A 27,538-nucleotide genomic window follows, 5' to 3' on the forward strand; every position below is an offset into this window, starting at 1 on the left:
AATGTTCCTGTGTGGGGCAACTAAAAACACTGTCCCCCTGGCCAGGAGACCAGCCCGTCTCATTTGCTGCCAAGGCGTGAGGCCGTCCCAACTGGGGATGGAGGCCGTGGGCAAGGAGGAGCCGCCTCGAGCTCTGCCCATATGCATCACCCCTGCCTGGTAGCTCAGGGCTGTCCCTGCTTGGCCAGGTGGGAGCCCGCTGACCCCTGATCTCCGCAGGGAACGAAAGCACTGCACACAGAGGCTGCCAGCCTGGACCCAGCGGCAGCCTGGTTTCCCCCAAGGGCAGGGGCGGTGAGTCAGCATGGAGGGCCCTGCCCTGCAGCCTTATGCTTGAGGTCGGGACCGAGGGGCAGGGAGGCTTGGCCACCCCCCGAGTTCTCCCAGAGCACCCAGGAGTTGCCAGGGACCCCCTGCAACCTTCCCAGGGGAGAGTTGGGATTTCTTATTGTTAGGTGCCAAGGGCCCCGCCCATTGTGAGTTCCTAACCTAAGGACCGTTCATGGTGCCGGCGATGGGAACCGAGCCTGGGTCACGTGTTGGGGGCTTTGCAGTGAGTGCTTCATCCGCTGTCCCATTTGACACCTACGGGAGCCTACAGATAGGCCAAGGGCTCTGGGGCACAGAGAGGTCCAGTGACCAGCCCAAGAGCACACAGCTGGGAGGTGGTGGAGACAGGACAGGCCCAGTTCTTGATCCTGGGAGGCCAGCCAGGGTGACCGCACAGTTTATTGTCCAAACAGGGACACCTTTGAGAGGGAAAGTGGGCGAGACAGCAGCATATCTGGGCACCCTCGGTGGGCCGCCCGTGGGGGCATGCGTGGCTCCGTGTGTTCAAGGACGCTCTACGGAATCTCAAGGTCAGATTTCCAACTAACAGCCTCAAGGCCAAGGGAAGCGTTGGATCAATTCCTCGGTTGCCTGTGAGTGCGGTGACAGGGACGTCCCTTTTACGTCTTACCTTGCTCTGATTTGGAGATCGACCTGTGTTTTATCCTTGAAAATATTTTTTTTAAATCATCAGTAGTTCCTAAGATGCCAGTTTTAGCAGATTGGAATGTTTTAAAAGGAAACACATGTATCAAGCGTGTCCTGGGTGCTTCTAGGTGCTTTCTGTGTATGACTCAAATGGCCTCCCCACCCCTCTGTCCTCCCGTGCCCGGCTTTGCTTTTCCTTCCGGGAACTTGGACCTGGCGTTGTACTCTATTGTTGGTGATTTATTGTCTAGTTCCTCCACTGGGATGTAAACTCCCCAAGATAGGGGAGTTGGCTCTTTTCTTCCCCAAAGTGCCTCCAGCATTTTGGACAGTGCCTTACCCTTAGCAGGTGCCTGATGGACGCTGGCTGAACGAATGGGTGAATGAATGGCCCTGTCATGGGCACTGCTGGCCACTTTTCCTTTGTGTCGCACCCAGGTCCGTTGGCTGCCGGCTCCGGGTTTCCCACGGCTGACCCTGGAGGACTGCCTCCCCCTCTGGGGTCTGGGTAGGTTCCACCAATGGGAAGCTGTGGCTGGAGATCGGAGGGGGAAGGAGAGAAGATGGGGTCCTTTGTCCCCTCTCGCCCGCCCTTCAGCATCAGCACTGGCTTTGTCCTTCTGTGACCACGGCTGCTGCCCAGCGGCCCCTCCACAGCTTTAGCTCCCAGTGGCCTCTGGTGGAAACACTGTGTCCTCTGGGGCGGGGGGTGGGGTGGGGGTGCTGCTTCCTGCTCTTGCCCCTGGAGCCCACCAACACCTTGTACATGGTCCCTTTATTTAAGCCCCCTTGTTTTTTTAACTGCTTGGACTAAATCCTGTCCTCTGCTGGGCTCCTGGGACCCTAGCTGAAACAGGCAGATATCATTTTTTCCACTTTACAGAACTGGAAACCGAGGGTCAGAGCAGTTATAAAACCCGCCGGGGCCATGCAGCGAGCAATGACAGAGGCAGGATTTGAACCCAGGACTCCCTGGCTTAAAGACTGTACTCCTGGCTTTTGGGGGTTTTGGGCTCTTCTCTTCTGCGGGGCCCAGGGCTGGGGGGACGCGTGAAGGTGACCCTGGGGATCCAGGAGGCAGCTGGGGCCCCGGGAGAGCTCTGTGGCCTCTTCCTCCCAGCGGCCATCAGTGCTGACAGTATCAACGGGCCTGGCAGGAAACTCTAGTGGGTGCACCCAGCACCCCTGGGCCCATCTGGGGGTCACGTGAGGCCATGGGAAACCTGGGGAGTCTCAGGTGTAGCCCCTGCTCCACCCACGGGGTGGCCTGACCTTCCATTGCCTTCTCTTCCTGTCTGGATGAGCAGGTGTGGGCGAGCCCTGTCATGGGCCAGGCCTGTCCCGGCTCCGGGAGGGGTAGAGACCCAGGCAGGGTGGGAAGGGAGGACACACGCCCCGGGCTGGAGGGCCAAGGCTGACCCCTTTATCAGGGGACCTGCCCACTCCAAGACTTGGGTTCTATGTCCTTAACACGTGGGCAGGCACAGCTGCCACTTTCACAGGTGCATTCGTTCATTTACGTTGATGAACTCATTAAAAATATTTGACAAGCCTTTGCTCGTTGCCCAGCATGGAAGAAAAGTGCTTTGCAAATCTAAAGTCCCGTCACAATTTAGTTACGGGAGGGGTGAGTCCTGCCCCCTCCCACCGCTGCCCCGGAGGTCCTCCCCAGGCGAATCCTCTTGGCTCCTCCCAGACGTCCCCACTGGCCTGAGGCTTTGCTCCCATATTTGCTCCCACAGGGCTAGGCTGCGTTAGGTGATTTGGAGGGAGAAGAAGGGTTTCTGAGTGGCGAACAACATTTGCAGGCCCCGCCCGTGTGTGCTGTTGCTCTTGTGCATTGTAGCTGCTCGGACTTGACCCTCTGTCTCGGATGCTGTGTGCAGTGTCCCTCCCCGCCCTGGACGGTCCCTGGGTCAGCCGGCCTGGCCAGGAGGCTCCCGTGAGCAGGCACAGCGTCGGTGTACCTGGCCTGCTTCCTTCCGGATTCTCTCCCGCCCGCGTGCACAGTCCTTGCAGGCAGGAGCCTGGCTCTCAGCTCTGTGTCCCCGGGGGCAGCCCTGAGCTTGGTGCACAGCAGGTGCCAGGTGAGGGCCTGGTGACAGGTGACAGGTGATGTACCTTGAGGCTGCTGTGCGCCTTGGTGCCAAGAGGCATTTGGTGGGCCCGTGCGTCCCCTGTGTGTTATGCCTCTGTGTGCAGGCACAGGCTGTCGGGGGCCTCTGAGGAGCTGGCAGGAGGGGAAGGGCTTGGTCACCAGCTAGCCCCAAGGCCCCCACCCTCCACTGATCGGTCCGGGGCCCGTTGGGCTGGGGGAGCCTCGCCCACAGCTGTGGTCACTCTCGGTGCTGCCGGAAACCAGCCCGGGGATAGGCAGACCTGGTGGATGGGGGGCTGCGAGTCAGGAAGGGCTCCCAGAGGCCCCGTCTTTTCCCTTTTAGTGAGCTCAGCTGGGGACCCTGGACATCTGCCAGCAATCTGGACAGATGCCTTCTGTACCAAGCTGAAAGTGCCAACTCCACCCCAAATGATGCCCACCCCAGCAAGCTTGTTTCGAGAGGCTATTTCCATGTGACCCAACCCCAAATCTCTCATCTTGGGAAAGTCCCATTCTGCCCCCTGCCTGTTCTCCCACCCCCAGGACTCCTGGGACTTCCAGATGGCTCCGGGCTGCCTCACAGCCCGCTGCCTTGTCCCCAAGTCCCTGGGTCCCCAGAGACCTCGATGCAAAGCTTGCCACCCCCCACCCACAGTGGCCACACCAGTGCCCCCCGTGCAAGCACGCCGTGCACCAGGTAATTTTCCTGAATATTTGGGGAGCAGTGAGGGGCCCACATTCTCCAGCTCCACTTCTGCCCTTCTCAAGCTCTGGGGTCTCAGCTGCTCCCAGAGGGCTCAGCAAGGAAATTTCCCAGCAGAGGTGGGGGCTTTCCCGGGAGGGAGGCTCTCTGCAGCTGCCAAGACCTCTGCACCGCCTTCACCCCGTTACGCACGCCGGGGGATGCTCTGAAACACATTGTGTTTTAGCTTCTCTGCATTCGTTCTCTTAACGGCGTCTTCTTTTTGCTGGGTCTGTGTGTAGTGGCCAAGTCTCCTCTCGTGGGAAGGATGGTTTTTTGTGGCTGAGAGCATCTTGGGGCCTGTTCGCTTCCGTTCTCTCCCTCCTCCTGGCCCGCTGGGTGTCCCTGTGTAGGTTGTCGGCCCCCTCCCCACCCCTGCCCCCGTGAGGATGACGTGCCTGGGTCCACCAGGGGCTCATGGAACACGCAGAGACAGGCAGCACCCGATAGCCCCCTGCAGCTTGGCTGCTTGCTTGTGTTAAAATCTCTTACTGTCCTGACATGGAAAAATAAGCACGAGGTATCCACGTCAGCGTCCACCTCTTTTTTGAGTTTCCACAAAATCCCAAAATGTAGAAACCACTGATCCTGTTTATTCTTAACATTTTATAAATAAGGAAACAATTGCTCAGAGAGGGGGAGGAGCTGCCCAAGGCCACACAGTAAGTTAGAGGCCGGGTCAGACCGGGCCAGGCTCCCCAGGGCCACGCGAGGGGAAGACCCGGAGTTCTGACCAGCAAAGTGGGAGAGGGGAGAGAAAGGAAAGAGGCCCTGGGAGCCTGAGTGGGCTCCCCGCTGGGCCCTGGAATTCTCCCATGGAACGGGAACAATGTCACAGAACGCCAAGACAAGGCTGCTCCGTGACGGTGGTGGATCAAGAGAAAAACAAAACTACCCTGTTCTCGTGTCTTCTGCCCACACTTAGTCCCAGCCACAGAACCGAGCAGCCACCCCCTGTCCCGGCTGGCAGGAGTGACCACTGCTTCTTCATCCATTACAGCTTTAGCCTCGCTCCAGGCTGCCTTCCTTCCTAATAAGATTTATTAAGAGAGCCAGCCATAGAATTTGCCCTGCTTCCTGATGGCGTCCAATCCCTAGCAAAGCCCCACTTCCTTAAGCTCTCCCTAAAATCACCCAACATGAACCCAAATCCTGCAATAAGTCCTTTTGAAGCACCTGCTTCCTGAGGTGCCCCACACTTCCTCAGGTGTGTGTTCTCTGCACTGCAAGGAATGATGACCCCAACCTGTTCAGCTTAGGGGGGCTCCTGGGGATCTTTGTGGGGAGGTTGGCGGTGAGGAGCTTCTCCTGGGCCCACCAAGAGGGAGCCTCCTCCTTCTGACTCTCAGACTGAGGGGGAAAGAGTGAGAGAGGAAGGGAGAAGTGGGAGCCGAGTTGGGTGGCTGAACCTGCGGTGATGTGCCTGGGTGGTGTACCTGGGTGGTGTACCTGCAGGCTGACTGGAGGAGGTGACCAGCCACGGGCAGTAGGTGGTTTTGCCAGCCAGGGCTGGAGGGGTGGGGGCTCAGGCAGAGAGCAGCCAGCCCCCGGGCCTCCATCTGCTGGGTCTGGCTTCAGCAGTTGGGGTGGTCTGCTCACTGCTCTCGTCCCAGCTGAAACCCAGGCGTCCTCTGCCTCCCAGTGCTGCGGGCTGGGACTGTGGGCTGCTGGCACGGAGGGGCGGGGATGGGGCTGGGTCTCCTCACCTATACCAGGCCCTGATTTTGAGGACACAGATGGGAATCAGAACTGGGGCCTCCCCAGGTTCCAGGCTGGGGGCCTGGGGGAGCCAGACCTGGATGCCAGTTCGGCCACTCAGTGTGACAAGGGCTGAGACAAGTGCTGGACGCCCAGAAGGGGCCCTCTCCCAGCAGAAGCTTCCCTCAGAGGGCAGACCCAGAGCCCAAGCTTGGGACTCCTGGACCAGTGCTCTGTGCAGGCCCCAGGCCTCGAACCCAGAGCCTTCCATGCTCCAGGCCTGTTGCCTGCCCTGGAGGATCTCAACTCTGTCTAGGGCCTGAGTCCTGCAGGGGTGCCAGAGACGGGGAACAAGGCAGGACAGAGCCTGACAGCTTCCCGAGACCCTCGACCTGGGGCCCCTCTGGCTGCACACCTGCCCTCCTGTGCCCCGGGGCACAATTTGGGGATAAAGGGCTCTGGGCTGAGTTCTTTCACCCTGGTCCCTTCTGCAATGTGCTCTGTGGGAACCTGGCAGCCAGCCCCTGCACTCACCCCAAACGTCCTGGGCCAGGGAGGGCTCAGGGCTGAAATCCACAGCCCAGGCAACACCGCCAAGAATCCGTCTCCAGTCGCTTTCACTTGACCTCCACGGGAAGCCCAGGCCCAAGTCACCCCCAAATAACTGGCATCCATAGCGGCCTTCCGGGCAGAAGGGGTCCTTGCAGCCCCTCTCACTTTCCGTGACTCCAGGCCTCCTGGGGCTGCGCCTGGACCCCCGATTAGGGGCAGGGACCCTCCATCCCTCACTGAAGCCAGGCCCTCGGTGGTTTTTTTAGATTCTTTAGACTTTTCTACATAGACAATCACGTTTCTGCACAAGGGACTGGCTAGGGCCTCCTGGACAAAGGTGAGCAGAAGTGGGGAGGGTCACGTCCATACCTCGTTCCTGACCCTACGGGGAAAACATTTCCGGGACAAACCTTTCAGCGTTACCCTCAGATCATCCTCTGACGCCAAGGATGGGTGGGCCTGCAGCTTTTCAAGGCACACATGTGTTCCACTCACACAAGCCCTGCCAGCAGCTCTGTTTTACCCCCTGCTTTTATTTTACTGAACTTTTGACACTTGAGTAGAGGTTGATGTCTCCTTTTTCTGATTCAAATAAATACATCTTCTTGCTTAGCACTTGCAGGATGTGGCCTTCCTCCCCCAGGGGCCTCCTCTCCGCGTGGTTCCTTCCCACTGCCCCCTCTCCAAGGCCCTTCCGGCCCAGCCACTGGCTCTGAGCATCTGACACAAGTTCTCCTGCAGGAGGGGAAAGACAGCCCGGCAGCTTTGTGTGGATGTTCCGTGCTTGGGCTGCCTGAGGCTTTTGGACATCCGCTGCACCCATCTGTCTCCCGGCTTGTCACCCGCTCCTGACGGGCCCTGCTCTCTCACACACACCACTTATTTACCAGGAAAATCCAGGACGTGTAGGGAAAAGAGTTCAGCAGGGGGAATCAGGACAGACCATGGATTTCCATTTCTTTTCTGCTGCTCATTTGTGGTGGGGCCAGGAGCCAGTCGCGTGGCCTTTCTGGGCCCTGGTTTGACAGGAGGTTGGGCGAAGTATTTTCTCCTCCCTTAGGAAGCTGGGAGGATTGCAGGAGGGGTGGAGGCAGGAGCATGGGGCAAAGGTGCTTTTGAGTCCATGGCCCCAAGGCAGTGGTGTCACCAGGGAAAGTTGGGGTCTTCACCACCAGCAGAAGCCCACCAGGGGATGCAGCATGAGCCCTGAACCCCACCTGCAGCCGAGGGGGCGGGGAAGGGCTCCCCTCAGCCTAGGCCCAGAAAGCTCCAGGTGAGTCCATGGGGAGAGGCTGTGTGAGCTGCGGTTCTCCAAGGAGGCAGTGCTCCTGGCCGTGCCCTCTGCCCAGCCCTCTGGGTCATCCCTCACTGGGGCTCCCCCAGCTGGGACTAGATCCCCCACTGTCTTCCCCACTCCACCCCACCCCAAGAGACACGACCCCTGAACGGAGTGTGGGTGTGCAAGGAGGGACCTCAACTCCTCTCCTCTGAGAACCTGGGCTGAGGGGGTGGTGGGTGGTTGGCAGTGTGGGGGTGGAGTCCCAGAGAGGAAAAATCTCAGTGGGGGAGAAAGTTCTGTGTGGCCACAAAGGGCAGGGCAGGGCAGAACCACGGGGCAAAGGGAAGGAGGCAGAATCAGCTCAGGGGGAGAGGCAGCATCTCAAGTGGGGGGTGGGAGTTCCCAAAGTGTGTCCAACCATCCCATCAGCATCACCGAGGACTTTCATAGAAATGCAAGTTCTCGGGCCCAGACCTAGTCTTCAAGCTGTTTCAGAGCCGCTCAGGTGACTCTGACACATGGCTGGAGTTTAAGGAAAATCTTGGATCTTAAAGTCACGCAGATCTAGATGGTTACAAGACATATTTTTTAAAATGGGTGAAAGCCCGACTCATACAAATGTAAAATGCATGCCTGCGTTAAGTAAAATAGAATGGCCGCCTACATTGGGTGTTCCTGGGAGGGATCTACTTCTAAGAAGAGATTTTCCAGAAGGCAAAAACAATTGCCCTGCAGGGTTTCTGAGAAAATGGGACGCACCCTCCAGGGTTGCAGATAAGCAGCCCCTGGTGATGAGGCAGTTTAGGTCCAGTAGAGGTGGCTTATCAGGGTGGACATGCAGGCCACACAATTCAACGTGTATTGGCTCCCCACTTTGTGAGACCCCCATGTAGATGGAAACTTACATCAGCCGGTCAGATCACTTCCTCACCTGCTTCCACACTCATCCTGGATGAACTTCCCTTTTCCACACCCTCGGGGCTCCCTTCTACTTTCCAACGTTATTGTGCCCGATTCCTGAATCACTCGACAGAGCTGTGAGATCCTAAATTTTATGTTGTTGCAATTTTTTTTAACACCCCTGTGCCTGTTTGAACGCACTGTGTCCCCCAAACGCCCTGTTCTTTGATGCAATCTTGTGGGGGCAGTTGTATTTAGTGTTGATTAAATTGGAATCCTTTGATGGAGTGTTTCCATGGAGATGTGACTCAATCAACTGTGAGTGAAACATTTGATTGGATAATTTCCATGGAAGTGTTACCCTGCCCATTCAGGGTGGGTGTTAATTGGATCACTGGAGTCCTTTAAAAAGCCACACAGGTCCAGATGCTTGCTATGGCCAAGAAGGACACTTTGAAGAATGCACGGGAGCTGAGAGAGCAGCTGCAGCTGAGAGACACATTTGGAAGCTGACACTGACATTTTGGAGAACTCCATTTTGAAATGCAACCCGGGAGCCAGCAGATGCCAGCCACATGCCTTCCCAGCTAACAGAGGTTTATGGATGCCATCGGCCATCCTCCAGTGAAAGTACCCTGTTGCCTTGGACACTTTATGGCCTTAAGACTGCAACTTTGTAACCAAATAAAACCCTTTTATAAAAGCCAATCCACTTCTGGTGTTTTGCATTCCGACAGCATTAGCAAACTGGAACAACCCGTATCAAAGATTTTGTTTAACTCATTAATTAATGATGGAGCCAGTAAGATGTTACAATCCATTTGGAGGAAAATCTAAAGAGCAGACACGGGTATAGGCAATTAGCAAGGCTGAAATGAATTTGCTAATGGATGCAAAACTGGCTTCTTCCACAGGCTTAGGGATCGCTTGCACCCTCCAGCAGACAAAATTCCTTTGGTGCAGCATCTGGTACCTGGTGGTGAGTGGACGGGTGGGTCAGGGCAGGGGAGGAGGGGGACACCGTCACCCACAAATGCACCCTCTGCTGCTCCTGCCAGTCTTGGGGACAAGCCGGGCTGAACCCCTGTCCCCCGAGCATATGGGCCTGGCAGCAATCGACTATCATGACAATCTATTAGAGGAAGAGGTGTAGATGCCGGGGTGGGCGGATTAGAGATGCGGGTGAACTTTCTGTGGTCAGACGGGAGACAAGGGAGGAGAGAGCCAAAGGGTGCTGCTTTTTACAAAGGTGTTTTTGCCCCACTGCCCCAGTCCCCGACTGTTGAGCCGGGCTGGGGGCCCTCCATGTTATCTGACCTGACCCCACTCTGATGTCCAGAAGCTGGAAACCAACTCAGGAGGCTGAGGATGGCTGGGAGCTGGGTCAGCCAAATGGACAGCACTGCTTCTGACTCACTCTTGGCCTTGAGCAAAACCCACTCTCCTCTGAGCTATAAGAGAGAGGGCTGGGCCCATATTTTCCAGCTTTTGAAATTTTGAAATCCTTGGAACTTCTCTTCAAACAGTCTTCCATGAAAGTCTGATATGCAGCAATGACATGGGAACAGTTTTAAATTCTCTTATCAACTGCTGTAAAGTTTCCCTTACAAAGAGGAGGAAATTGCCACAGTGAGTCATTTGGGGCCCGACTGAGACCCCCCCATGGGCAAGATAAAGGCACAAAGATGGGTGGGTCTTCTGTCCCCTGAGCCAAAGTGTCATGTGAGTGTTGCAGGCGATTGTCCATGGGCTTCTCGTGCTTCTGCACGTCCTGCAAGCAAGGACCCGGCTGCTCTTGGTTCCAGGCTGACTTTACAAGGATCTTGTGCAGAGAAAAACCTGGCAAGATAGAGCTTCTTTCTCTCTACAGAGCAAAGGTGTGGTTGCTGCCAACTATAAAGGATTTAGCTTCCCTAACCTCAGGGAACACAGCCCTTATAACACAACCCACTAAGCCTGCAGATGCCTTCTAGCCCGGTTATGTTGCCCTGTGGAAGCCAGTGCTGGGGGAACAGGGGTGTGAAAATGCTGATGCTCTGGTTGCCACCACTTGGGCAGTGAGTAAGAACAGCCTCTGTGTCTGACCTAGGAGCTCGTGTCTTCTGGCAGCGTCCCTGGATCTGGCTCAGGCGCCCTTGTTTGCTTGCAAGTCGGGCATTGTCTCGGACCCTTCACAGTTCTTGGTGGGCTCGAACCTGTGGCTGAGTGAATGACTCAGCATGACACAGAGGAGGGGAGTGTGAAGATCATGGGGATGAAAGTCAAAGAGGAAAGAGGAAAGGAGTCAGCTAACCTTGGAGGGGGGAGGGCTGGGGAAGAAGTGTCCAAGGTGGCTTTTGAGCTGCTGGTTGTGGGGTGTACAATGCAAATTCCTCTTCGGACCTCCTACAAGTCCTCCAGGAGAGCTCACACTGCCCACAGAGGCTTTGAGCAGGTTGGATTTGGGGGCAGGTAGGGGCAGAGGGTGATGGGTGGGCAGGGCCTGGGGGACCCAGGAGCTGGATGACCAGAGAAGAGTTGGCATCTGGGCTACATCTGAAATGGCTTGAAATCTCCACCTGGTCCTCTGCAACCAGCCCGCAGGTACACAGCCACCTGGGAGGGGTCTTACTGACCCTTTCATGCCACCCGACACAGCCTCAGGATTGGAGCCTGTTGCAACAGTGTGGTGAACTAACCAGCCCGGAGCTCCCCGAGGGCAGGACCCTTGTCTCTTTCTTGTTCACCCATTCATTTGATCGTTCATTCATTCGCCCCATCACTTGTCATCTTCAGCCAATCCAGTGCCAATGCGACTCTCCTCTGCCATCTGGGGCTGGGCAGGTGGGGGGAGCTCGGGCCATCTGCATCCTGCCCTCCAGCTGCTCACAGTCTTGCCGGAATCCTGGGCCCACATTTTGCCCGCAGTGACCTCTAATTCCCATGACAATTGATTTGAAGGCCCAATACGAGTGGTGACTGTCCGGCTGGAACTGCAGGCCCTCGCCCGCCGGACCCCAACCTCAGCGGCTGTGGCTCCGTGTTGCTGTGTGTCCTTGCTCAGCCTCCGCTGCAGGGACAAGTTGTACAGATGACCCCTGCCCCGTCCCGCCCAGCCTGCCACAGCTACTTCCTGCATGGGCTGCCTGCCGGACCCGCTCCCCCTGCTCACTTCCCCGGGACAGGTGTCAACATGTCCCCGGCTGACCTGCCCCGTCCTCGGACACTTGGGAAATGGAAGCAGAACTTCCTGGCCTCCCTGCTGCCTCCCACTGGAACATCGGCCTGGCGAGAGGTCCAGGGCTGGGCAGACAGGAAAGCTGGGCACCCGGGGCCTCGTTTGGTTCCCACCAGTGCCTGGGCAGGTCTTGGCCTTTGCTGGGTCTCTGCCCGCCTGGGCCAGTGAGAATCTGGACTCCCACCTCTGCTATAACCCCTGCTCACCGACTCCCCCCCCCCTCCCCAAGCTTCTGGCTCTAACTTGGCCTGGGACAAGCTCACCAAGTTCTTTCACTATCATTCCCCCAGCCCAGATTATGGCACACAGTAAGTGCTCAGAAAATATTTTTTCAACACATGTGTGAATGTAATTCCATGTTTCGGGTGCCCATTTCTCCCTCCAGAGGCAGCAGCTCAATGGTTGGAGGGTTTGGTCTGATTTATTTCTCTGTCTCTAGGCCCCAGCCGAGGCCCTGACACAGAGGGTGTCAGCGAGTGCTTGTTGAACCAGTGAATGAATGGATGAGTGAATGAGTGAAGGCAAAGGCCACGGATCAGCCCCCTCTGTTGCCTCCCCAAGCTGGGACCCCACTCTCCAGCCAGGGCGGTGGACGCTCTCGGCTTCTGGAGTTGGCGAGCTCCCTGCTGGCCGGCTGCACCCTGGTGTCTCGGCCTGTCTGGCGGCTGGGCTGGTCATCCCCCACCGAGGGCCCGGGGCCTCCAAAATCGGGGGAGATTCCGAGCCACGTGGGCCTTGACAAACACCAGAGCCCCATCTGCACTCAGCCCCCAAACCGCGTGGCTGTTGGAGGAGACACTGAATTTCAAAAATGCTTCCCTAGTTAAATGAAAACTACTGCCAGACAAGGAGAAATAAATAAGCCCCTAATGGAGTCCAGGAGCCTAGCGCGTTTGATCTGCTGTTGTTCCAGGAAGCGGCAGGGGGAGCTTTGGACCTGGGGACAGTGCACCCTCCCAAGCAGCCCCGTCCGGCGGGCTGGTCAGGGTGGGAGGGATGCTGGCGCAGGGCTGAGCCATCCCTGCCCACCGTCCACCATGGCATCTCTCCTGCCCTCCCTGTGTGCCCACGTCCAGCGAGGAAGCAAGGGGCCAAGGGGCGAGGGATGGGGCTCGGGTTCAAGTCTGAATCTGGGCATTTTGCCAGCCAGGCAGCATCTGCTCCACAGGCTGGCTGGCCCCCGTGCAGTCCCGAGGGGGCAGCTCCGAGGGGCGGCAGGGACGCTGGCCGAGAAACCCATGCTGGGCAGGGAGGGCCCCTCCCAGTAAAAGTCAGCAGGGTAATAAGGGAACCAGGAAATGCTGGGATGTGTAACCCGGGGCACCAGCAGGGCCAGAGCACTTTGATACCTCCCGTGGGGACGTACATGGCTACGAGATTTCTGGAGGCCATTTCCGCTCACTCTATCAGTGAGCAGACTGAATAATAATGTGACCCAATAATCCTGCTTCCGGAAACCCATACCAAGACAACATTCTGAAATTTAGGAAAACCTTCATCCAGCTCATCAGGGCATTATTTATAGTAGAGGAAGACAGCCAGTGCTGTGAATGTCCATCAAAAGTGCCCTGGGAAGTTCTCAACCCCCTTTCTCTGACACGTCCATTATAACTAGGTGGATGAGGGTTTTTTAAAATACATGGGAAAATGCCTATGCAATCAGGGTAAATAAAATAAGTTTCAAAATATTATATGGGCAATATAAGATAATGTAAAATGCGTGGGTGAAATAAAAGAAACACTCTGTTGGTGGTGGTGATAATCTTTGGATGACAACAATAAGGAAAGTTTTGGATTCCAGTTTTCCAAATTAGCATTTTCTAGATATCCTGTAATAAGCTAGTGTTATTTTACAGCAAAAGGACATGAAAGTGCAATTACCCCATAGGCCAGTCATGCCACACATCAGATTAGAAGAATCCCTCGTCTTGCATCATCCCAAGTGAACTGAGAAGCATGTTAAATCTTTACTGCAGTCTCTTGCGAAAGCTTCAGGGCAAATGGATGTTAATAACCTGCAGCAAAATATTTTAAATGATTTCCTCATCGCTCCCATTCTCGTGCTTGTCCCCGAGCTCCGGTTTCCCAAGACGCTTCCTTCCCAGACTCGCAGCCCCCACCCCTCGGCCTGGGCCCCTCCTGGGCTCCCCGCTCCCTGTTTGCTCGGTTCTTCCCAGGCCACTCAGCCCGGCTTGGGTCTCCTCTACTCCAGCTCACAAATCTGGGAAGAGCCCAAGGAAGCCCAGAAGCTGCCCTGGAGGCCCGGGGGGAGGCGCAAATCGATTGCAGATAATGATATTGTACTCGCAGTTTCTTTTTTTCTTTTGAATTCTGGCCACCCCGAAACCCACCCTGCCCGACCTGCCTTCTTCGCCAGACTGAGGACTCGGCTGGAGCAGTCTGCTCCTCTTTCTTCTTTCCTCGGGCGCCAAGCCCCCCGCACATGCTGTTCCTCTGGGAGAGGGACTGGCTCCCCGAGTCTCCACCATGCCCCCTCCCTCTTACCTGGTACCTGCTTTTTACCCTCCGGGCTTCAGGGGCAGCGTCACCTCCCCTGCAAATCTTTGTACCTGGGGTACAACACCAAAGCACAAGCAGCTAAAGAAGCAATAGATAAATTTGAATTCATCAAAATTAAAGAGTTTTGTGCATTGAAGGAAATTATCAAGAAAGTTGAAAAGACAACCTAAAGAATGGGAGAAGATAGTTTCAAGCCGTATATTGACAAGGGCTTAATATCTGGAAAATATAAATAACATTTACAATACAACAACAAGAAAGACAAACAACCCCATCGATAAATGGGTGGACTTGAATAAATATTTCTCCAAACAAGATACTCAAATGACAAATAAGCACATGAAAAGATGCTCAACATCATTAGTCATTAAGGAAATGCAACTCAAAACCATGAGATACCACTGCACACTCACTAAGATGGTTATTATTTAAAAAATGGAAAATAACAAGTATTGAAGAGGATGCAAAGAAATTGGCTCTAGTGCCTTGTTGGTGGGAATGTAAAATGGTGCAGCCACTGTGGAAACCAGTGTTGCAGTTCCTCAAAATAAATATAAATGACTTGGCAATCCCACTTCAAGGTATATACCCAAAAAGAGTCAAAATAGGGTCCCAGATACTTGTATATCAATATTTATGGCAGCATTACGCACAATAGCCAAAAGTTGGAAACAACCCCAAGAGTCCATAAACAAATGAATGGGTGAAAAAAAATATGGTAGACTTCGAACGGAATATTACTCAGCCGTAAGAAAAAATGAAGTTACAAGACAGGCTGCAATGTGGGGGAAACTTGAAAACATTATGCCCAGTTAAATAAGCAATAAAGACAAACATTGTATGATGTCACTTATAAAGAGAAGTAGAAGTAGCAAATTCACAAATATAGAAAGCAGGTAAGAGGTTACGGCGGGGGAAGAGTGTGTGAGCACGTGTGAGATGTGTGCACGCACATCATGCATGGTGTGAGGTGTATGTGTTTGAGAGGCGTGGTGTGTATGAAGTGTGTGTGTGTGATAGTGTGAGTTGTGTGTGCACACACATATGCAGAGGGGTTGAATGTCGTTTCTCCGTGAGGCTCTCATCAGCTTAGCCCAGTTTGGCGAGCATCTGTCTTTTCTCTGGCCAGGACCTGAGTCCTTGCCTTCCCTGGCTTTGCAGAGAGGCCAAGCAAGTGCTGTCCCTCTGCCACCCCCGCAGGCCGGGGATCCTTGGCACCACTTGGCTTAGGGCAGGTTTGGCCTGTCTGCTCCGAGGCTGCTCCTGTGGGTCCTGCGCTCACCGCCTGTGCCCGCATGAGAAAGGCTTGGCCAGGCTGTGAAATTCAGGGCAAAGAGCGGCGCTGACTCTTACCCTCCTTAATTCACTTCATTTGGCCTGACGATCCCCTCCCACCACCCTTGGCCAGCCGGGGCCATTGGAGCCAGCAGAGAGAGAGAGAGAGGACACGGGAATGAACAGTGACCATTCCCTTTTCCCAAAGCAGGGTCACTAGAGGGACTTTCTATGATCCTGAACATTCAGGCACCCATCCATCTATCCATCCATCCATCCATCCGCTCATCCATCCATCCATCCATCCATCCATCCACCCATACACCCACTCATCCACCCATTCACCCATCCACCCATCCATCCATCCACCCATCCATCCATCCATCCACCCATCCATCCATCCATCCACCCACACACCCACTCATCCATCCATCCATCCATCCATCCATCCATCCATCCATCTACCCACCCATCCATCCATCCCTGCTCCTTGACTGATGCCTGCTCTCTTCAGAGCTCCTGCTGGGTGCCGTGATTCCCGGGATAGCAGCAAAGTTCCTGACTTTGGGGAGCTCACCACCAGGTAGGAGAGACAGAGGCAGACAAGGGGCACTCCCAAAGTCAGGGTCTGAGTGCTACGATAGGGGCACCCTGGCAGTGATGGCGAGGGTGTGACTTCCTGGACTTTTCCAGGGTGGTGGAGGCTGTGGCTGTGGTTCAAGGGGGCAGGCGAGGTGGGAGAAGCTGGTGGGGCCTGCTGTGGAGAGCCCCAAGAGTCTGGGAGGCTTTTATTTATTTATTTATTTTGAGATCAATTCACACCCCATAAAATTAGCCCTTTTAAAATATGTAACGTGGTTTTTAGAATATTCACAATGTTGTGCAACCATCACCATTATTTAATTCCAAAACATGTTCATGTCCCCCAAAGAAACCCCATGCCCATTAGCAGGCACCCCCCCTTCTCCACTGTCCCCAGCCCCTGACTGCCATGAATCTACTTCATGTCTCTATGGGTTTCCCTCTTCTGGACATTTTATGTAAGTGGAGTCACACAATATTTGTCCTTTTGTGTCTGGTTTATTTTACTTGGCATGTTTTCAAGGTTAATCCTTGTGATATGTATCACTATTTTTATTGCCACACATATTGCCCTGTTAGGATATACCACATCTTATTTATCCATTCATGAGTTGATGGACGTTTGTGTTGTTTCCACTTTTGGGCTCGTGTGAATATGAATAATGCTGTTACAAACCTTTGTGCACAAGTTTCTGTGTGAATGTACGTCTGCATTTCCATTGGGTATATATCCAGGAGTAGACTTGCTGGGTCATGGGGCTGCTGTATGTTTAACTTTTTGAGGAATGGCTAGGCTGATTTTCAAAGAAGCTGGGCCATTTTCCATTCCTGCCAGCAGTACACGAGGGCTCATTTTTCCACAACCGCAACAAAACCTGGCGTCGTCTATATTTAAAAAGGGCTTTTTGTTGTGGCTTTGGTTTGCATTTCTCTAATGACTAATGATGTTGGGCATCTTTTCATGTGCTTATTGGTTATTTGTATGTCTCCCTCGGGGAAATGTCTAACCAAATCCTCTGCTCGATTTTAGATTCGGTTATTCATTTTTTATTATTGAGTTTTAATGGTTCTTTATATATTTTGGATACTAGACTCTTGTCAGATATATGATTTGCAAATATTTTTTCCCATTCTGTGTGTTGTCTTTTCACTTTCTTGATGGTGTTCTTTGAAGCAGAAAATGTTAAAATTTTTATGAAGTCCAATTTATTTTTCTCTTTTGCTATTCATGCTCTTGGTGTCATATCTGAGAAACCACTGCCTGATCTAAGGCCACAAAGATTTACACGTATGTTTTCTTCTAAGAGTTTTATAGTTTCAGCTGTTACTGGCCTTTGAGCCACTTTGTGTATTGTGTGAGGTAAGGGTGCAACTTTGTTCTGGGTTCCTTGCATTTCCACATGAATTTTAGGGCCAATTTCTGCAAAAAAGCCAGCTGGGCTTTTGAGAAGGTGGCCAGCCTTTATCTGAGGGGTAGTGGGGAGCCATGGGAGGGTTTTGAGCAGGGGAGTGGCAGGGTCAGACTTAGGTTTTGCTAAAACTGATCTCCACAGCCTGGTTAGGCCCTGGAGATGCGAGGTGAGGTGGCAGTGGCAAGAGTCCTTGCCCGAGGGTCTGGGGACAAACCATAGGCACACACAGCAAGCATGTAAAGAAGACTGCAGATGTTTACATGACTTGCCTCTCCAGATTTTTTTTTTCCCCAGGAAGATAAAGATGCAAAGAACATTATTGTTTAAAGAATTTCCTGAAAATCCAATGATCTGAACAAAAGCTGGCAGGTGAAATGACTGTCGATTCCCCAAGAAGGGCTTGAAAATGCACTTCTTGCTGACGCACCCATCTCATTCTGTCCTAAGAGGTTTATCCGACCCCCATCACCCCCTCATTGAAAGACTTGCCTTAAAGCCCTGGAACCAGACCCCCAGACCGTACACAGACCTGCCCTGACCCCCCCCCCCCCCTTTTGCAGACCTTCCTAAGAGGCCGTCAAGGTGCGCCTGGCCACACTGAGGCAGGCACTACACCTGGCTTTGTTGGACCAGCAGGCTCTTTGGGGCGCTTTCTGGAAGGGTCAAGGGCTGACCTGGCTCAGCCCCTCGTCAGGCTCAGCTTCTGGCAGCTTTGCAGAAGGCTTCCTGGATCTGCCAGATGGGACGGGCCCTTGGGTGCTCCCCAATCCCGACTCTGCGCCCCCTTGTTGCATCTCTCAAGCTGCCCTGTAGTGCAGATAACGGTGTGGGAGCCTCTTCTCCCCCGGGAGGCTCTGGGCCCTGGACGTGGGGCTCCGGCTCACTCGGCAGCTGTGGCTGGAGGTCGTGGGCAGGAACTCGCAGCTAGGCCTCCTGCGTGGATTCCCAAACCCTCAGCAGGCCTGGGAGCCCAAAGAGGGGCCAGATAGGGTGAGGGCTGCCTCTGATGGTGGGTAAAGAGGAGCCCTGGGCTCCAGGCCTCACTGCCCCCACCCCGCCTGGGGATCAGGGGGCCTGGCCTGGGCACCACGTCTCCCCACGAGCCGGGGGTCTGCCCTGGGGGGCCCGGCTGTCCGTGCTGGGCCGTGGCCAGGCGAAAGGGGTGGGATGGGGCAAGAAGATCTTTTGAGCAGAGGGACACCTGTGCTGGGCCCGGGTGAGAGCAGGGGGCAGGCCCAGAGAGGGGATGGGCAGGGGTTAGGAGAGGGCCTGGGGAGGGGTTTACTTTACTCCAGGCCCAGGGAAGTGAAAGGACGTTGTTTGAGTCGGGGAGCAGTGGGTCTGAGGTCGGGGTGCAAATTCAGGCCAGAGACCAAGATGGCCTGACTTGGGTTGGGGGCTCTGGGAATCAGACTGCAGGGGGGCTTCAGAGGGGCTCCCTGGGGCTGTGGGGGGCTCTGAGAAACCCCCAGGATGAGCGGTTGGGAAGGAAGCCCACTGTCCAGCCCGACTGGGGCCTCCCTCCCTGGGGTTAGGACCTCCCGGCCCCTCGCCCCACTGGGCTCCCCTGCCCTGTCCCCCTCACTGGTGCCCCTCACAGACTGCAATGCAGACAGGAGTGTGATGGTCTCTAGGGGTCTGGGGTTGGCTTTGACCCTGAGCTCTCGCCAAGTGCTCTAGAAACAGCTCCACGGTCAATCCTCACCTACTCCCCAGAGGCAGAAAAAATGCCCACCTTCAGCCTGGAGGGGAGGCTGGGGGGGCGGACCCGGGGCAGGAGGGGGCGAAGCTGGGAGTGAGCGATGGTCGCCAAGAGCCCACCCAGTGTGGGGCTCCCTCCCTCCCTCCCCTCCCCTTTCCTATTCCCTCGCTCCATCCTTCTTTCCCTCCCATTCTCTCTCTCTCCTCCCTTTCCTCTTTCTGCTTTCTCTGTCTTGTTCACCTTCTGTACAAGGAAGAGGTGGGGTTTGATGCCCGCTTCCCCTTCTAAAATTCCCCACCTGTCCCCCAGACCCTTGCAGGCGTCCCTGAGGGCAGAGTTGGGGTCTGTCTCCCGGAATGGCTCCCATGTGTCTACACACGAGGGACTTCTGGGGGGAAAGGGGGTTGAAGCTGCGTTTGCAAACTCTGTCCCACAACAACCCACTTGGAAGAAAGAACAGGATGGAAATTTGGGGTGCCAAGCAACGCTGTCCTCCCGCAGCCTCGCCACCACCTGCACTTCCCCTGGGCCTCGCTGGAGAAGGGGTCAGTCAGGGCTGGGCTTGTCTTGGGGGAGTCCGGGAAGAGTTCTGGCTTTGGGGCACCTCCCGGGGTTCCTGGGTTCTGTGTCCACTTCCTGGTCCATGAGGACGGGCGGGGGGAGCAGGTGATGGGAGGTCGGTGTGAGGAGCATGGGGTTCAGTCCTCGGAAGCATCCCTGGGAACTATCACTCCCTGCATTGACCCCCAGTCCCCATCCTGCCTCAGTGTCCCCATCCCACCCACTGTCCCTGCCCCACCCTGGTGTCCCCAACCCATCTTGGCATTCTCATCCCACCTTGGTGTCCCCAACCCCTCGATGTCCCTGTCCTCCCAGCACGCTGTGTCCCCTTCTCCATCCCACCTCATTGTCTGTCTGTCCTCTCCCCGCCTCCCATTTCGGGCCCACCCCTCCTCCTGCCCAGGCGGGTGCTGCAATGCCCCGACTGACCACTGGGTGGCAGCAGCGCCACACGGATCCGACACGGGCGGCCTCTGGGCCTGGGGCTGCAGAGCCGCCCGCCGCCCCGGGGCCTCCTCGGGACCTGGTCCCCGGCTGAGCTGGAGCCTGGGCCCCGACTGCTCCCCGACGTGCGTCCTCTCCCACGTCACCCTCAGGCTCACCATCAGCAAACCCGTCCTGCTGCTGCTGAGAGCCTGGCTCGGTGCTGGCCCAGGCCCAGTCCTGGGGGTGAGGGTCGTGACCCGGGTGGGCCAGGCGATGGGAGGGAGGCCCGCGGGGAGGCGTCCTGCTCGGCCTGGGCGGTCAGGGATGGCTCCTGGGGGGCGGGCCTGGGAGGGGGAGGCGATGGGGACCAGCTGCCCCTCTGGGGGAGCACGGGGGGCTTGGGGGCACCGGGCCGGCTCGCCCCCGCTGGCCGCCGGGGGTGGAGGGCTGCGTCCACCAGTTCAGGGTCTCCAAATGGTGGCTGCATAATCTGTGGGACCCCTTGTTCAAAAATTGTAAAGCACTTCAGGAGGTTGGCAGCAGAGCCTTAAACCAAGCGGGGGTCCCTGCTGGGCGCTGGCCCTGCTCCCGCCCCGAGCCATCAGGAGCCGGGTGGTCTCAGCCTGACATCCCCCTCGGGTCCTCGGTTTCCCCCCTGGGTGTGGGGAGGACCCCATGGGATCAGGCCGGGAGGACACCCATCCACTAGGGTCCACAGGTAACAGTGAGACAGTAAGGACACGGCCAGGTGACCAGTGGAACCGCTGCCCTTGTCTCCCGCTGAGAACCGGGACCGCCGAGAACTCCTGGTGGCTGATGCGACCGCAGCCTTCCCCGTCCTTGGGGCGGCCTCGCCCAGCACCCCGTTTCTGCCCGAGTTGGGGCGCCGTAGATGTGTGGCCACCAGGGGGCGCCAGCACCCCGCCAGCTCCAGGCCGCCTCCCCACCCTCGGGAGGGGGTACTCCTCGGACCCCCGCATCCTGCCGGGACCCCTCTCGGACCCAGGCCTGGTCCTTGGCGTCCAGTGGCTCACTCTGCGTGGAGTGGCCAAGTCTTCAGGAAGGGGGCTCAGACCTGGGCTGGGGGTGCCCTCGGGGGTGCTCTGGGGGCCGCGGGTGGGAAGGGGTGGGCAGGGGGCACCCCAGTGGAGCTCAGCCACGCCGCCCTGCCCTCACCCCCTAGCCCCGTCTTTCCAGGGTGGCGCCTGGGCAGATGCTGGCCGGCGGGCGGGGCTCAGGTGCTGGAGCCCGAGGGCAGGGTCCTGCCCGGGACCCCATTTCCAAGCACTGCAAATGGGGGTGGCTGGGAGCAGATGCATCTTCTCTCACAGTGTGGAGGCCAGGGGTCTGAGATTGAGGTGTCGCAGGGCTGGCTGGCACCTCCCAGCTTCCGGGGGGCCCCCAGACTCTGCTTCCATTCTCACCAGGCCTCTCCCCCCTGCCCCGCGTGTTTTCTCCCCCTCTGTCCTTGGAAGGACCTGTCACTGGGGCTGGGCCCACCTGGATCCCCAAGGACGCTCTCATCGCCAGCTCCTTAACCACATCTGCAAAGACACTTTTTCCAAATCAGGTCACGGGCCCAGGTTCCTGGCCTAGGATGTAGGCACATCTTTTGGGGGCCCCCATTTAACCCATGACAGTCCCCAAGCCAGCCGGGCAGAGCTGGCTCAGCCCCTGTCCCCAGCCCCAGGGCCTTCCTCCTCTCACTGGTCCTGCCTGGCCCAGGAGTTGGCAGCCACGACGGGAGGTCTGGTCAGGAAATGGGGGGCCACGGAGCTGCCCATGGGATGCACCCATCTAGCACGTGGCCTTGGGCTCACCTGGGGGTTGTTGCCTGGCAGGAGCCTCCTGTGGAGCAATGTGCTGGGGCGGGGCGGCTGCTTTGTCCAAGGCCCTTCATCTCCAGGAGGAAGAGTAGGATGGAGGAGGGAGAGGAAGGACAAGACGGGGAGGAACTTGGAGGGGGAGCAGTGGGTAGAAGGTGGAGAAGGAGGTTGGAAGCAGGCACCATCTTCACCTGGGGGGAAAGGCAGGGGATCCCAGAGCCCAGGGGAACACAGGGACCTGCCCAGGCTTTGAACTGGTGAGGGGCTGTGGGGTCAATCGTACCTGAGTTGGGCCCTGCCTGGCTGGGTGACCTTGGGCAGAGTCACTGCCTCTGGCCCCGGCTTCTCACATGAAGCCCATGGACGGACGCTGTCTCTGGTCCGAACCCCTTCTCTCCATCACCCCAGGCATCTGCCCTTCTCTCCACCCATCAGTCCATCCATCTGTCTGTCTGTCCTCCTGTCTCTTGCCCAGGACCCTCCATGTCAGGTGCTCTGATAGCCCATGGGGACAGGGACACTATCCGTGACCCCTGACCTCGAGGCCCTGTCCCACCGAGGCCAGGCCTGAGGCGAGGCTGGGAGAGCTGGGCACCGCTGCAGTGGTGGTGAGGGTCGGGGAGGACAGAGCACAGTGGGGGCAGCACCTGAGTGGGGCCTTAGGGACTGGTGAGCAGCAGTGGGGAGAAAACGGGCCAGGCGGGGGGTCAGTGTGCACAGGTGAGTCCAGGGAAGAGTGGGTGCTCCTTTGGTGGGAGTGTGGGATGCCTGCGGGGGACACAGTGCTGTTCCCTCTGTCCCAATGCTCTTCCCTACACTCGACTTGGTGAACTCCTAGGCATCCTGCACGACCCCGATCCCATGCCCCTTCCTTGGTGAAGCTGAATTTCAGGGTTCTCAGTTACCCTGGGGAAGCTCTGGTCCCACAGCCCCGGGCCATTTGGTCCACACCTGTGCTCCGTCCCCAGGCTGGGGAAGGGGCGCGTCTGATTCTCTCTGTCCCTGCACCGCCACCCAGGGCCCGGCGTGGAGCAGGCATCAGCAGTGAACGAGGTCGGAGAGGCCGAGTGAACAGGGTGAGCTCGCTCTGGACAGTGGCCTCTGAGTCCTCGAGAACACCTCTGATTGCCAGCCTGGAGGGCCTCGGTCCCCCCATGAGACAAGGACGCCCAGGGTGGGGGGGGGCAGAACCCGAGGCCCTACAGCACTCGCTCGGGTGTGGCTCTGAGGCTTGGGCACTGCGATGGCTGAGGACACCCAGGGTGGGGTGCCTTCCACGTGGCCTTAGCCGCGACTCCTTCCCTTCCCCACCTGCGTTTGAACCCGTCAGCTGCCGCAGCTCCCTCTTCTAAGCCTGTTCTCTGGAGCCCCCTCCTCACTCTGGAGGGGTTCTGCTGGGTGGTCTCTGGCTTGGGCGGGCAGCAGCGGGTCTGCTGGGAGCCCCAAGGGGCCTGTGCCATCCTGTGGTTGTCACCAAGGCTCGGCTCCACCACCTCCTCCTCCTCCCTGAGGCCCCCCAGGTCCCCAGGCAGAGCAGACCCTTCTCTACTGACTCCAAATCAGATCAACTGGGGGGGGTCTGTGGTGGAGGCTGGGCAGGGAGCCCCAGAGGCTGAGGGGGCCAGCTGGGTGCTCTCCCTGGGGGCTTTCTGCTGCCCTCCAGCTGTGTGTGTTGGGGTGCAAGGGAGCAGTGGTCTCACCCCAGGACGAGCTCCCACCGGTGTCTCAGGCCCACCCTGAGTGGCCCCCGAGACCTCCTGGTGGGAGGATGTTCTGACCACTGTGGGTGGTGGTGCACGACCTGGGGAACTCCTGGCCAGACCCTCCCCTGGAGCAGCTGGGCCCCCAGAGCCCCCCTGCTGATCCCTGGGTCCAGATACCTCAGACAGGGTTCGGGGGGTGTCTGTTGAATGGAGGCAAAGATGAAAAAGCCAGGAGGCCTGGCCCATGGGACAAGGGGTCCTTGGGGTCTGGGGAGAGAGGGGGAGGGCTCGGACCCTCCCTGAGTCTTCCTCCCCTTCCTCTCCTCCCTCTCCTCCTTCTTCCCAGCCCACGCCCTGAAGACTCCCTCCTTCCAGGTCTTGCTGAGAGGGGCAGGCTGGGGCACCCTGGATGCACCCCCCCACCCCTGCACCCAGTAAGACGCTTTGTCAGTGACCGGCACGTCCCATCTCTGTGCCTTCACCCACGCGGTTTTCTTCTTTGCATTCCCTTCTTCTCCTTCTCCACCCACTTAAAAAATTGCAATTCCTAATCGCTTTCATTTTTCTAATCTCAGCCAAAAAGAAACCTCTTCCAGGAAGCCTGCCCTGATTTCCTGGCTGAATCTGATCTCTCTCCCTTGAACACACACCGTGCACCTGCCCCTTCCTCGTGAAGTGGGGTACCCCTTCCCTGTGTGCAGGTCCCAGGCCTCCGCGGACCTGGCCCCCCAGTGCCCAGCCTGGGCGCTGGGCAGGTGTCCTGGGCAGGCTCAGTTAACCATTCCTGGCACGTCCCTGGGGGTGACGGCTGAGTTAAGTCTTTGACCCATAAACACGTTTCCGCGCCATGCTAAGCGGAAAAAGTGGGGCAAGGTGCATGCAGCGTGATTCCATTGTTAAAATCGTGTCCACGTTTACATCCATATCGTGCACAAAGAGATAACTGGGAAGAGGTCACCCAACCGGGGTTACAAGTGCATTTTATTTTCCTATGTATACGTCCCTGCATAGTTTGAAAATTTTCTTTAACATTTTTTCCGATGTTATTTCTATTATTCTCAAAATCAATACAATTATTCTCAGTTTTGTGAAACAAGGAAAGCGTTGGATGAGCTGGTTCCACTTCTGATTCTCACAGACCCGGGAGGTGTCTGCATGTCCCTCCTGCCCAGCCCTGCCCGGCTTGTCCCCACAGGTGGGTTTTCTAAGACAAGGGGCTCCTGGACACACGTCCTTCCCTGGAGCCAGCCACCGGGCGCCAGAGGAGAGCGAGCAGGTGTCCAGGATGATGCAGTTCGGTTGCCAGGTAACGGCGGTCACCATAGCAACGCTGCCTCCTTGGAGGATGCCGAAGTCTGGGCACCCCCCACCTTGCAGACAGTAGGGAGGGGCCGGCATCGGCCCAGGGTCCGGGTGCTGGGCTCTGCTCCCAGCTCACCCCACTGACTGTCCCATGCCCTGGCCCTGTTGGGCCTCAGTTTCCCCATGTGCTAAATATGGGTGGAAATCTCTGCTCTTCCTCCCCGTTTGATGGTGTTTACTGATGCCTGCCCCATGGCGGGTGTCCAGTCCAGGGACAGCACCAGGCTCGCGGTCAGAGGGCACTTCCAGGGGGGTGCATGAGGGGCCAGAGGGTGCTGATGGAAACGCATGGGGCCGGGAGGCAGGACGGCTGGGGTCTGAGGCCTGTCCTGCCACTCGGGAGCTGGGGGATCTCAGCAAGTCCCTTTACCTCCCTGTGCCTCAGTTTCCCTATCTGTGATAGGGCGCAAGTTTCCCTTATCTGTCACTTCAAGGAGACAGTAGAGACACAAGGTCTGGGACCGCCCTTGTCGGGTGTGGGGGGCAGCAGGGGCAGAGACGGATGTGGGGGGACGAGCTCAGCTCTCTGCTGTTTCCACTGCCAGCTCCACCCCCCACCCCCCACTTTGCCAATGTCTCCCTTCTCTGCTCCTTTCCTAGGCCTTTCCTTGCCGCCCCCATCTGCTCCAGCCTGTCCCCCCGAGTGTCCAGGCGGGTGTTTGACCCCAGCCCTGCTGAGCTGCCACCCTCCCCATGATGCTAGCTGCCCCTTCCCCTCTGTGCCTGGTGTCCCAGCCCCCCAGATGGAGAGAGTCCAAGGGCTCGCCGCAGGGGCTTGCCAGGGGTGGCGCCCAGCCTCTCATCATCACTGGGGGCAACAGTGCAAACCACGCTGCCCTGTTTGGGGTCCCCCCTCAGTTTCCTCATCCAGGCTGGAGGGGAGCGAAGTCATCCTGTCACAAGGCTATGCACGAAGTGTCCCCCGATGCCTGGCACGCAGCAGCCACTTGGCTCTAGACTCGGGCTCTGGGTGGGCCTCTGTGCCACAGGCGGGACCCCTGCATCCCCTCCTGCTCCCAATCCCATTTTCATGGCCCCCTGTTCTCCCCAACACTTTCTGCTCCCGTTCTCCCATTGTCCCTGGTGTGCTGGCTTCCAGAGGGTCTGTGCCCAGCCACCCCCAGTGCCTGTATGGGTGACCCCGATCCCAGGAGGGGCTGCTAGAGGGGGCCCCTGGCTTCTGCCCCTTGGAGGGGGACGTTTTGGGCTGCCAGGCTTCCCTCATTGCTATCAGTCACCATGGAGACCTCCTGGAAACCACATGGAAAGTCAGAAAGGATGCGTGTGGAGGGTGGCAGCTGGCAGCCGGCTTGGCAGCCGTGAGAAAATGGGGTGACTCCTTGACCCATTGAGAGCCACTCGAGCAGGCCGAGGACAGGGACCCCGGGAGCCGCCCCACCCGCCTGCCTTTGCTTCATCAGCCCCCCTGCCCCTGTATCCTCACCCCATCCCACCCAGCAGCCCCATCCTCCTGGCAGCCCCGGGTAATTTAAAACCCAAACTGGTTCCAGCTGTGTCTGCTCCATCAGGGGTGGACCCATAAATCATGGCAGCCGGGACACACTCTGCTCGCCCCCTTTTCCCAAAGGACTCCGGAGAGCGGGAGGCAGAAGGGCCCCGGGGCTGGAGGGGACAGGGCAGGGCCGGTGCCCAGACTGGGACACGCAGTCGCTCTCCAGAAACTGTCGTTACGTTATTAAACGCTGTTTCTTGTTGCCACGGTGGCTGCGTCTGTGTCTGCGTGCTGCTGCCATCGCCAATCTATGCCCCATGTCAGTCTGTGGTGATCAGCTTGTTGCTTCTATGATCAGTGCTGAGACCACTTTTATTTAGTGGCTTTAATAACAAGTCCTCTTTGGGTGCCGACTTCCCTTACAGCAACTCTTCTCCACTAGGGTGATTCTGCCCCCAGGGTACATCTGTCAATATCTGGAGACACTTTCGGTGGTCCTGCACGGTGGGGTGTGTGGGGGGTGCTCCTGGCATCTGGGGGTAGAAAGCCGGGGATGCAGCTCAGTCTCCTGCAAAGCACAGGACGGCCCCGCAGCAGAGAAGGATCAGCCCCAAATACCCACCCACCCTGGCTCACAGCATCCCGCTGGGGTTGGCTTGGAGCCCATTGTGGGGGGTGCTGGGGCCCAAGCATCTAGAATTTTCTTTGACAAAACAGGCACAGGGCCATCCTGGGAAAAGCCTCACCCCTGCCAACAGACCCGGGGTCGTGACCAGCTTTGCCAGCTCCCAGGGGTGTGATGTATTTTTTGTTTTAATTATTCTAATTAATTTCTTATTTTGTTGTAGCACAGTAAAGTGCACAAATCTCAAGGTTTCGGGCCCATTCATTTTTCCACATACACGCACCCCGGAGCTGCCAGCCAGGTCAAGGTGTGTAGCAACTTCCGTCCTGCCAAGGTGGACCTTAGCGGGGCCCTGTCACATGGGTCAGTCTTGTGGTTCTAGAACTTTACAGGAGTGGATTGCACAGCCTGGAATCATTTCTCCCTGACTCGTTTTGCTCATCATGTTGTAAGAGTTACCCATTTTCCTGTGCGTAGCAGCTGGTTGTTGCCTATTTCTGTGTATTTTTCCATTAGATGAATATACCACGATTCGTTCCTTCTGCTGATGGACAGATGTTGGGTTTGTTTTCAGCTTTTGGCTATTTTGAAAAAAAGCTGTTCTGTCCAACTTTTGGTGGATGGATG

Source organism: Choloepus didactylus, chromosome 8 (genome assembly GCF_015220235.1).
Source record: "Choloepus didactylus isolate mChoDid1 chromosome 8, mChoDid1.pri, whole genome shotgun sequence".
Lineage (NCBI taxonomy): Eukaryota > Metazoa > Chordata > Mammalia > Pilosa > Megalonychidae > Choloepus > Choloepus didactylus.